The sequence below is a fragment of the Bos taurus genome, chromosome 1 (genome assembly GCF_002263795.3).
Source record: "Bos taurus isolate L1 Dominette 01449 registration number 42190680 breed Hereford chromosome 1, ARS-UCD2.0, whole genome shotgun sequence".
Lineage (NCBI taxonomy): Eukaryota > Metazoa > Chordata > Mammalia > Artiodactyla > Bovidae > Bos > Bos taurus.
Genome location: NC_037328.1, coordinates 134565346 through 134575447, shown reverse-complemented (window position 1 = coordinate 134575447; position 10102 = coordinate 134565346).

Genomic DNA, 10102 nt, shown 5'->3' with positions numbered 1-10102 from the left:
TGACTTTTCTAAATCCAGCTTGTACATCTGAAAGTTTTCAGTTCACATATTGCTAAAGCCTATCTTGAAGGATTTTGAGCATAATCTTGCTGGCATGTGAAATGAGTGCAATTGTATAGTAATTTGAGCATTCTTTGGCATTGCCTTTCTTTGGGATTGGAATGAAAAATGCCCTTTTCCAGTCCTGTGGCCACTGCTGAGTTTTCCATATTTGCTGGCATAATGAGTACAGCACTTGTAAGCATCATTTTTTAGGATTCAAAATAGCTCAGCTTTCTTATCCATTCATCTTCTGATGGACATCTAGGTTGCTTCCATGTCCTGGCTATTATAAACAGTGCTGCGATAAGATAGCTGTGGTACATATACACAAAGGAGCATTACTCAGCCATTAAAAAGAATTCATTTGAATCAGTTCTAATGAGGTGGTTGAAACTGGGGCCTATTATACAGAGGAAGTAAGCCAGAAAGAAAAACACCAATATAGTATACTAACGCATATATATGGAAGTTAGAAAGATGGTATGCGAGACCATCTGTATGCGAGACAGCAGAAGAAACACAGATGTATAGAACAGGCTTTTGGATTCTGTGGGAGAGGGTGGGGGGGATGATTTGGGAGAATGGCACTGAAACATGTATAATATCATATATGAAACGAATCACCAGTCCAGGTTTGATGCATGATACTGGATGCTTGGGGCTGGTGCACTGGGACGACCCAGAGGGATGGTATGGGGAGGGAGGAGGGAGGGGTGTTCAGGATGGGGAACACATGTATATCTGTGGTGGATTCATGTTGATGTATGGCAAAACCAATACAATATTGTAAAGTAATTAACCTCCAATTAAAATAAATAAAAAAAAATCAAAGTAGCTCAGCTGGAATTCCATCACTTCCATTAGCTTGGTTCATACAAATGCTTCCTAAGGCCCACTTGACTTCAGGAGAGTGAGTCCCATAAAATGAATGACCCTGTTGTTCCACCCAATCCCATCATGAGCTCTTGTCCACGTGGATAGCCTAGAGCGAGGCATCAGCGAGGGTCCCCTGGGTGGGGTTGCTGGAGGACCTTGAAGAATAGGAACACGTAATGTTCTCTGAGTCTATTTGCATTTTTGCAAAGTAAACATCTCCGTCACCACTGCTGAGTCCTCAGTGAAGTCAACCTCACACACACAATCTGAGTGAGAGTGGTGAGTGTGTGTCTGGGTCAGTTTGGCGCCTAGTGGAGAAGTAATGGAGGTTCAGGCGTTAAACTCAGGAAGAAGAGACAAGTTTGAGACTACAGTTGCCCTGATCACATTCCTTCAGCCCTAGCTGCAGCCACAGAGGCCTGACTTCCAGCTGCCAGCTTTGGGGCCCAAGGCCTTTCTCTGGACCTCGGAGGGCTGTCGGACATACTCACGCAGCTGGCAGTGCTGTGGAGTGGACGTTCTCCACTTTGGCAGACTGAACCAATGTCTCCTGAGAATTGGTGTATAAATACCCCCACTTCCTTGCCCTTTGGGTGGGATAACTTGTAGGCATATACTCCACACTGGCATCCAGTTTCCCCACAGAGTTAATCTTGGGTCACCCAAGGTGGTGCTGGCTTGGTAGTACACTCTGTGGCTACTTCTCCTCCATTATCTCACTTCCTCACTCACCTTTCTGTGTTTCCTTCCCCTCCTGTCTAAGTGAGGTCCCTAGAAGCAGAGCCTGAAGCTTGGCCAGATGACTTAGTGGGGAGTGCTCTCAGGCAAGAAGTGGGGGAACCGTCACAGGGCAGGGGAAAGAGCTGAGCAAACCTATGGTCTTCGCTGGAGATGGCTTCAGCCTGATCCTTTGGGGAACTCTGGAGCACAGACTTTACCTCAAAGTTAGTCCCCCGGGAGTCGAGGAAGCTGACCTTTGGCACCCCCATTTCAGTTAGTTACTTCCTGAAGATTGCCCTGAAGGGTCAGGGAGGGGGTAGACATATTCTCCCAGCTGAGGTGGTGCCATTCAGCCAAAGACAATGCTCCAGAAAAGGGCTCAGCTGTGACCTGCTAGCCACCAGTGCCCATAGCTGAAGAAGGGGTGCATCGGCCAGTGGAGGGAAGGGGCCACATAGGCTGGCATTCTGATCTGTCTCAGACTCTGATTCTGGGTATGGATGAAAGACAGATTTACCATTTACCTACGTCTCCAGGAGAAGGGAGGCATAAGACCCCTGAATAGTATTTTCAAGCACTCATTGGTCCATTTTGTTCTTGGATAATTGGTGGAGTTATTTAGATAGTGGCCTCTTCTCTCTCCATCGCTCATTCTGTGTGGAATGATATTGCTCCTCCTGAACTAACCTGGCTCCTTTTTTTCCAGTCGACTTCTTACTGTCATTCAGTTGTGGATGTGGGGCTTTCTGCCTGCCCAATCCCCCCTTCTCGTATCAGGTCTACACAGCGAGCACTAACAGCTGAAATGGCAAAAGGGCCAGGTGTTACCTATATGGCCAGCTTCTTCCTCAGGAAGCCGCCTCCCCACCCAGTAGTCTGTGGGCAGAGGCCTCTGTGGTGTTGGGGGGTGCCTCCCCTGTGTGGTAGCCTAGTCCCTCTGGATGCCCTGTACCATAACCCACCTCTGTGTGGTCCTGATGCTCACCTAATCCTCACCAGCCCCTGGCCCTAGAGAGCCAGATTCTGTTTCACAACACCAGTCATCAGCTGGTTAAGGTACAAATATAATACAAACTATATACTTTCTAATAAATACACACAAAAAATAAAATAAGCAGGTTAAATTTACTTTAATATAATTTAACACAGTATATTCATCATTTCAACATGTAATCAACATAAAAATTACAAGATATTTTTACATTTTTTATCCTTAATTCTTAAAGAATGGCATAAATTTCAGTATATTTTATACCAAAATAACATTTCAATTTGGACTAGTCACATATCAAGTGCTCACTAGCCACAGGTAGCTAATGGGTACCATGTTGGAGAGCTCAATTCCATAGTGTCTGGTTGTAAGCCTGGTTTTGTTGAAATGGCCAAACGGTGGTAACTAGCTTGGACCACAAGGCGGGTGAAGACAGAAGGACCTGATGTTCTTGATGGTGTGGGGTGGCTGGATTGCAGTTGAGGACTGAGATCCACAATGAGGCTGAAGGGTAATGATGAGTGGGAGAAGAGAAGGGATGGGCTGGAAGCCTGGGAGGTCCTGATCCAAGAGGGCAATTTCCAGAGTTGGAGATCACAGAAGTGGGGCAGTGGCTGATGCTGTGGCTGTAAAAAGGAGGTGCAGATAGGGACTGCTTGCTTGAGGAACTGGAGGAACTTTCAGGACACTGCTTTTAAGGTCTTTGAAACCATCCATGGTAGTCAACCTTTTGTTGACTTTTAAGTCAATTCTTAACTCTAATTTTTCAAAAGAAAGATTTCCAAAGGTGAGAAGTGACAAATGCAAATTTAACTAGCATGCATTCTATTGCATTATTGAGTCCTTGGTGTAGGTGTTGAAAAAAGCACACATTTTACATTGACCTCCTTGAAAAATACTTGTGGATTTTACATTAATAAGGACCCTTTGGTTCTCACTCTCCAATTAACTGTGTGATCATCTCACAGTATTTTGATCTGGACTGTATTTCTTGTTATAATGATTAGCACTTCATACCTTAGATTCTGTGAAGAACAAGATAAATTGCCTTCATTTCTTCTTCTTGATCAACCACACGTAGCACTTCACAAAGAGAATGATCAGATTTTGCACTCTCAAATGCCTTTTAGCTGACTTTTGAGCAGAATATATACTCACCTCATTTTTTAGATGGATAAACCAAGGCTCTGAACAATTACTGGACTTTTCCAAATGATTCAGTTTTTTTTTTTTTTTTAATAAAAACCCAGGGCATTTGCTTAAGGAAAATACAAGAAAATGGTTAGCAACTGTGGTTTCTAAGTTTTATTTTTGGTGAGATTCAATCCTTCAAATGATTGAATTTTGCAAAGAAGAGACTTTGTAACTCACTGCAGTGGCTCAGAATCTGACACATTGTGTGCATTCAAGAAATATTTTTAAATCAATGGATAAGTTGTATCATCTCTTAATATAGTTTTATTTAGATAGTCAAGTGTCTTTTATTGGTTTTAAAACATTTTCAAGTTTAATATTTTAAAACAATAGTTACTCGTACAGCTTTTTTAAAACAGCAAATGTTTTTTTGGAGATAATTCAAAAAAATAAAAATACATATACACACCCTTCTGGGAGACATAAAACTGTTTACTTTCACTTATTTTGCAACTTGCCTTTTCACAGCACATTGGGTCTTAAAGATCCATGTACATTAAGCACAGATAGTTCCATATCCCTCTAACTCTGGCATTCAGTAGTATGGCTAAATCCTAGTTTACTTGGTTACTTCCTTAATTAATGGCATCTAGATTATTCTCAGTTTTGAAGTGGACACGGAACAACCGCCTGGTTCAAAATTGGAAAAGGAGTATGACAAGGCTGTATGTTGTCTCCCTGCTTATTTAACTTATACACAGAGTACATCATGAGAAATGCTGGGCTGGATGAAGCACAAGTTGGAATCAAGATTGCCAGGAGAAATATCAGTAACCTCATTTTAATGGCAGAAAGTGAAGAGGAACTAAAGAGCCCCTTGATGAGGGTCAAAGAGGAGAGTGAAAAAGCTGGCTTGAAACTCAACATTAAAAAAACTAAAATCATGGCATCCAGTCCCATCATTTCATGGCCAAAAAAAAAAAAAAAAAAAGGTTGGTGGGGAGTGGAAGCAGTGACAGATTTTCTTGGGCTCCAAAATCACTGCAGACAGTGACTGCAGCCTTGAAATTAAGACACTTGCTCCTTGGAAGGAAAGCTATGATAAACCTAGACAGTGCATTAAAAAGCAGAAATATCACTTTGCCCACAAAGGTCCTTATAGTCAAAGCTATGGCTTTTCCAGTAGTCATGTAGGGATATGAGAGTTGGACCATAATGAAGGCTGAGTGCCAGAGAATTGATGCTTCCAAATTGAGGTGCTAGAGAAGACTTTTAAGTGTCCCTTGGACTGTAAGGTGATGAAATCAGTCAATCCTAAAGGAAATAAACCCTGAATATTCATTGGAAGGGTTGATGCTGAAGCTGAAGCTCCAATATTTTGGCCACCTAATGCAAACAGCTGATTTTTTTTTTCAACAGGAAAAGACCCTGATACTTGGAAAGATTGAAGGTAAAAGGAGAAGGGGGCATCAGATGATGAAATGGTTAAATAGTGTCACTGACTCATTGGACATGAATTTGGGCAAACTCTGGAAAATAGTGGAGGACAGAGGAGCCTGACGTCCATGGCGTTGCAGGGCTGGACATGACTTAGAGACTGAAAAACTGTTATTCTCAATTTTTTCCTATTTTAAATTTGCTGCATCAAACATCTTAGCACATTGCCTGCTTATGTGCCTCCATGACTATTTCTTTATGTTTGTGTTAAGCAGTGAAACTGGAGTTCATAGAAAAGGCAGTTTAAGGTTTTTAGATACTACCAAAGTGCCCTAAAGAGTAAAACTGCAATTTATATTTTTACTGTCCATCTGCCCACACCTCCTTGCCTACATTTAATGTTAGCAAACATTAGTTTTTACCAGTCTGCTGGGCGAAATATAGTATCTAGTTAATTTTGAGGAAGTAACTTTGTTATTATAAATACAAACATATATACTTCTATGTAATGAATAGATGTACATATGTGTGTATGTATGCATATGCAATTTAAATATTAATGCCTACCACTCAGCTGATTATATTGTCTTTAGGAGCATCTTTCTAATTATGCAGCAGTAATTCATTCCTTTTTCCTCCTGTGTATGAATATACCAAAATTAATGTTTCTACACTGATGAACATTTGGACTATTTTCTGGTTTTTCCTATGATGAATTGTCTGAAATCTGAGCTTTCTTGTGCATGTCTCCTGGGTCACATGTGCAGGACCGTTGCTAAGGTATACCTGGCTGTGAAATTGCTGAGTCCTAGGGTACAGTGGAGACTACCAGTTGTCCATCCAAATCCGTTCTCCCCACCTTCATGCAAAGTATTCAGATAGACATCTTCCCCAGCTTTCCTTATAGTTGGATGTGGCTGTGCGACCAAGTTTTTCCCAATAAAATCTAAGCAGCTTTCCATCCTGCTACTTTGAGATCAGAGCCTTAAGGCAATGCACACACCACTTCCATGCTCTCATCTCTCTTCCCTCTAACCCAGATCCATAGGTGGTGGTGACCCAACTTCAACTTTGCAGAAAATGACAGAATCCTAGAGGGTGGCAGAGCAATGACCTGAAAAGGATCAAAGACTTTGATCAACATTGACCATGAGGATCAGAGCTGTCCCACTAATCAGGACTATAAACTTCAAGAATGACAGATATCAGAAAAATAAATTTCTTTACCTTTAAGCCATTTTACTGTTAGCATTTTACTGCTAGTATCTTTATTATAGCAGCCTGTACCTCAATTACTACATAAGGAAGCACATGTTAAACCTCACTGATACTATACTCCAGCCCGAAATGTTTGAAACAATTGATACCCCCATTAACAACATGTAAAAGTTCCTGTTGCTCCACATCAAACCAACCCTGCTATTGTCTGACTGTATTATTTTTGCCTAGTGGTGTGAGAATTATTATCTTGCTGTTATTTTCACTTGCAAATGAGGTTGTGCATCTTTGCAAATACGATTAGCTCATTCCCATTTCCCTTTATCTGAAATGTCTATTTGAATTTTTAGCCCTCTTTAATATTGAGTGCCTTTAATATGATAGTCAAAAATATACAATATAAAATTTGCATTTTAATCATTTTCAGTGGATGATTCAGTGATGTTAATTACATTCACAATGTTGTGCATCACCACCGTTTGCAAAACCCTTTCATCACCTCAAACAGAAACTCGGCCCATTAGACAGTAACTCCCCACACCTCCTTTCCATACCCCCTGTCAACCTCCAATCTACTTCCTGTCTTGATGACTTTGCCGTTTTAGATATTTCATACGAGTGGACTCACACAGCATTTGCCCTTTTGTGTCTGGTGGAAAAATACGGAACACTTCATGAATTTTTGTTTCAAGGGCTATGCTAATTTCTGTGTCATTCCAATTTTAGTTCCAACACACTGTCAAAGCAAGCACTCGGGCACTTTTTAAATGTTTCTTTTTGGTTTGGAGAATTCCTTATGTATTCTAGATATGAATACTTTCTTCATTAAATGGGTTGCAAACATTTTCTCCCAGTGTTTGGCTTAACTATGTTTATGGTGCTTTTTTGCACTAAAGCTTCTCATATGTAGTCAAGGTACCTATATTTTCTTTTGTAATTTGGGCTTTTTGTGTCTTATTTATGAATCCCTACTCCACCCACTGCTCTTCATTAAGGCATTCTGTATTTTCTTCAAAAACATTTTTAGAGTTTTACCTTTAATGTTCATTTTTAATCCACTTGAAATTGATTATATTTGGTGTGAGAAAAATATCTAATGTTAATTTTTTCAAATTTCCCAGCATCATTTACAGCATGGTTTATCCCTTCCCCAGTACTTTGTAATTCTTTTTTGACATGGATTTTTCCATCTATACATTGGTCCTAAATCACTACATCACTTCCACCCTGTTCTATTTATGTTAGCTTTATAATAAGTATGAAAAGTTGATCAGGCAAGGCCTTCCATTCTTTTGTCTTCACAATCGTCTTGGCTGTTCTTATCTTTTTGCCTTTGAATTTGGGGTCAAACAATCAAATTCTTCAAAAATAGTGTGAATGCTTTTCTTGTGTTTGTATTAAAGTTATATTTAAAGTCAGGGATAATTGATATCAATTTTCTTATCCATGAAAGTGGTGTATCTCTCTGGTTACTTAAGTACTCTTTAATAGAGTCATACTTTTTTTACATACAAGTCTTTTAAAACTTTCTTTAAATTTGTTCTAAAGTACTTCCATTTTTGTGTTTTTAAATGCTATGATATTGAAAATTATTTTTTTTGTTGATGTTTAGGAAAGCAGTAAAGTTTTCCCTCCTTTTTAAAAACTTTCTATTTTCTATTTAAGTATAGCTGATTAATAATGTGATAGTTTCAGGTGGACAGCAAAGGGTCTCAGTCATACATGTCCATGTATCCATTCTCCCCCAGGCTCTCCTCCCATCCAGACTGCCTCAAAACACTGAGCAGAGTTCCCTGTGCTATATAGTAGGTTCTTGTTGATTATCCATTTTAAATATAGCAATGTGTACATGCTGATCCTAAACTCCCCTAACTCTCGGTTTCCCTCCAGTCTTCCCCTGGCAACCATAAGTTTGTTTTCTAAGTCTGTAAGCCTGTTTCTATTTTGTAGGTAAGTTCATTTGTATCGTTTCTATTTAGATTCCATATATAAGGGAGGTCATACAATATTTCTCCTTCTTTGACTTACTTCCCTCAGCATGGCAATATCTAGGTGCTATCCTTGTTAGGAAAGCAGGAGATTTTTATGTATTGGCTTTTTATCAGCAAACTTGCTCATCTCTCATGTTTGGTCTAATGATTTGTTTGTACAGTCTCTTGGGTTTTGTAGATAATCTTACTATTTATGACCCAATATGTTCCTTTTTTCTCCCTTTCCTTTCTTTATAACTTTCATTTCTTTTTCCTGTTTTAGAGTGCTGGCTAGGACCTGCAGTAAAATGTTTAATAGAAACAAAAGAGCAGTTATCCTTTTCTTTTCCCCAACTTCAAAGAGAATGCTTCTGATATTTGATCATCCAGTGTATTATTTGCTTTTGGTATATATCATATTTCAGATTAGAAAGTTCTTTTCTATTTCTTTAGTTAAATACTTTTTAAATTGTGAAAAAGTTCTGAATTTTTATCAGAGGTTTTATGTGTCTGTTGAGATGAGTATATACATTTTGTCTTTTAATTAGTTAATGAAGTAAATAGATTCATCTAAAGTTAGATGATCCTTACAATCCTAGGAAAGCCCAAATTGGTCCTATGGGGAAAAAAAAAAAAGAATACAGTACATTTCTGGGTTCAGTTTGATAATATTTTATTGTTTATTTGTGCATTTATTTGGCCCTTTGTTTTCCTGTACTGTTCCTAACATGATTTTAGAAACATCCTTGAATATTTAGAGTAGAACTCACTGGCAAAACCGTCTGGATTTAATATTGTTACCTTTTCATTGTATAGATTTTACTGATTCAAGTTATTTCATGGTAATGAGTCTACTCAAATATTCTTTTTGTGAATTAGATTGCATATGTTATATTTTTTCTATTTCATTCATGTGGTTCACAGTATTCTCTAAAATTTCAAAGTTTTTTTTTTTTTATACGTATGTCCCTCTTTTCATCCCTAACACTTTATCTCATTACAGATTCCTTGCAAAATAGCTCAATCTTGTCAGAAGCTTTTCCATCTTGCTCCTTTTTTTCAGACAGTGAGCTTTGAGATATGGTGTCTTGTTAATAATTTCTGTATTTTCCATTCCTGTATGTGTTTCTCTTTATGTTGTGTTTCTTTCCTTTGAGTTATTCTCAGTTTTATTGCTTTTGTTATAGCTCCTTGAGAGAGAAGTTTTACTTAGCAACTTCTATTCTTCTCAACTTTATAATATTCCAGGATACAAAATTACCTTTAAATATCATTTTAGCTGCATGTCAAAATTCTGAGAGGTTGAGTTTTAATTATCATTCAATTTGAAATATTTTTCATTTCCCATTGAGATTTCTTAATTAGGGGACTTCCCTGGTGGTCCAGTGGTAAAGAATTTGCCTTGCAAGCAGGGGACATGGGTTCAATCCTTGGTTAGGGAACTAAGATCCCACATGCCAAGGAGCAACTAAGCCCACACTGCAACTAGATGGTCTGCATGCCACAACGACCAGCCTGTGTGCCACAACTAGGGCACCCATGCACTGCATCAAAAGTTCTCATGTGACACAGTGGGAACACCACGTGCCTCAACTAAGACCCAAATAAATTAAAAGACAAAGAAAGCAATTTCTTATTTTAAGGTCATTAAAGTAAGGCAATGGCACCCCACTCCAGTACTCTTGCCTGGAGAACCCCATGGACAGAGGGACCT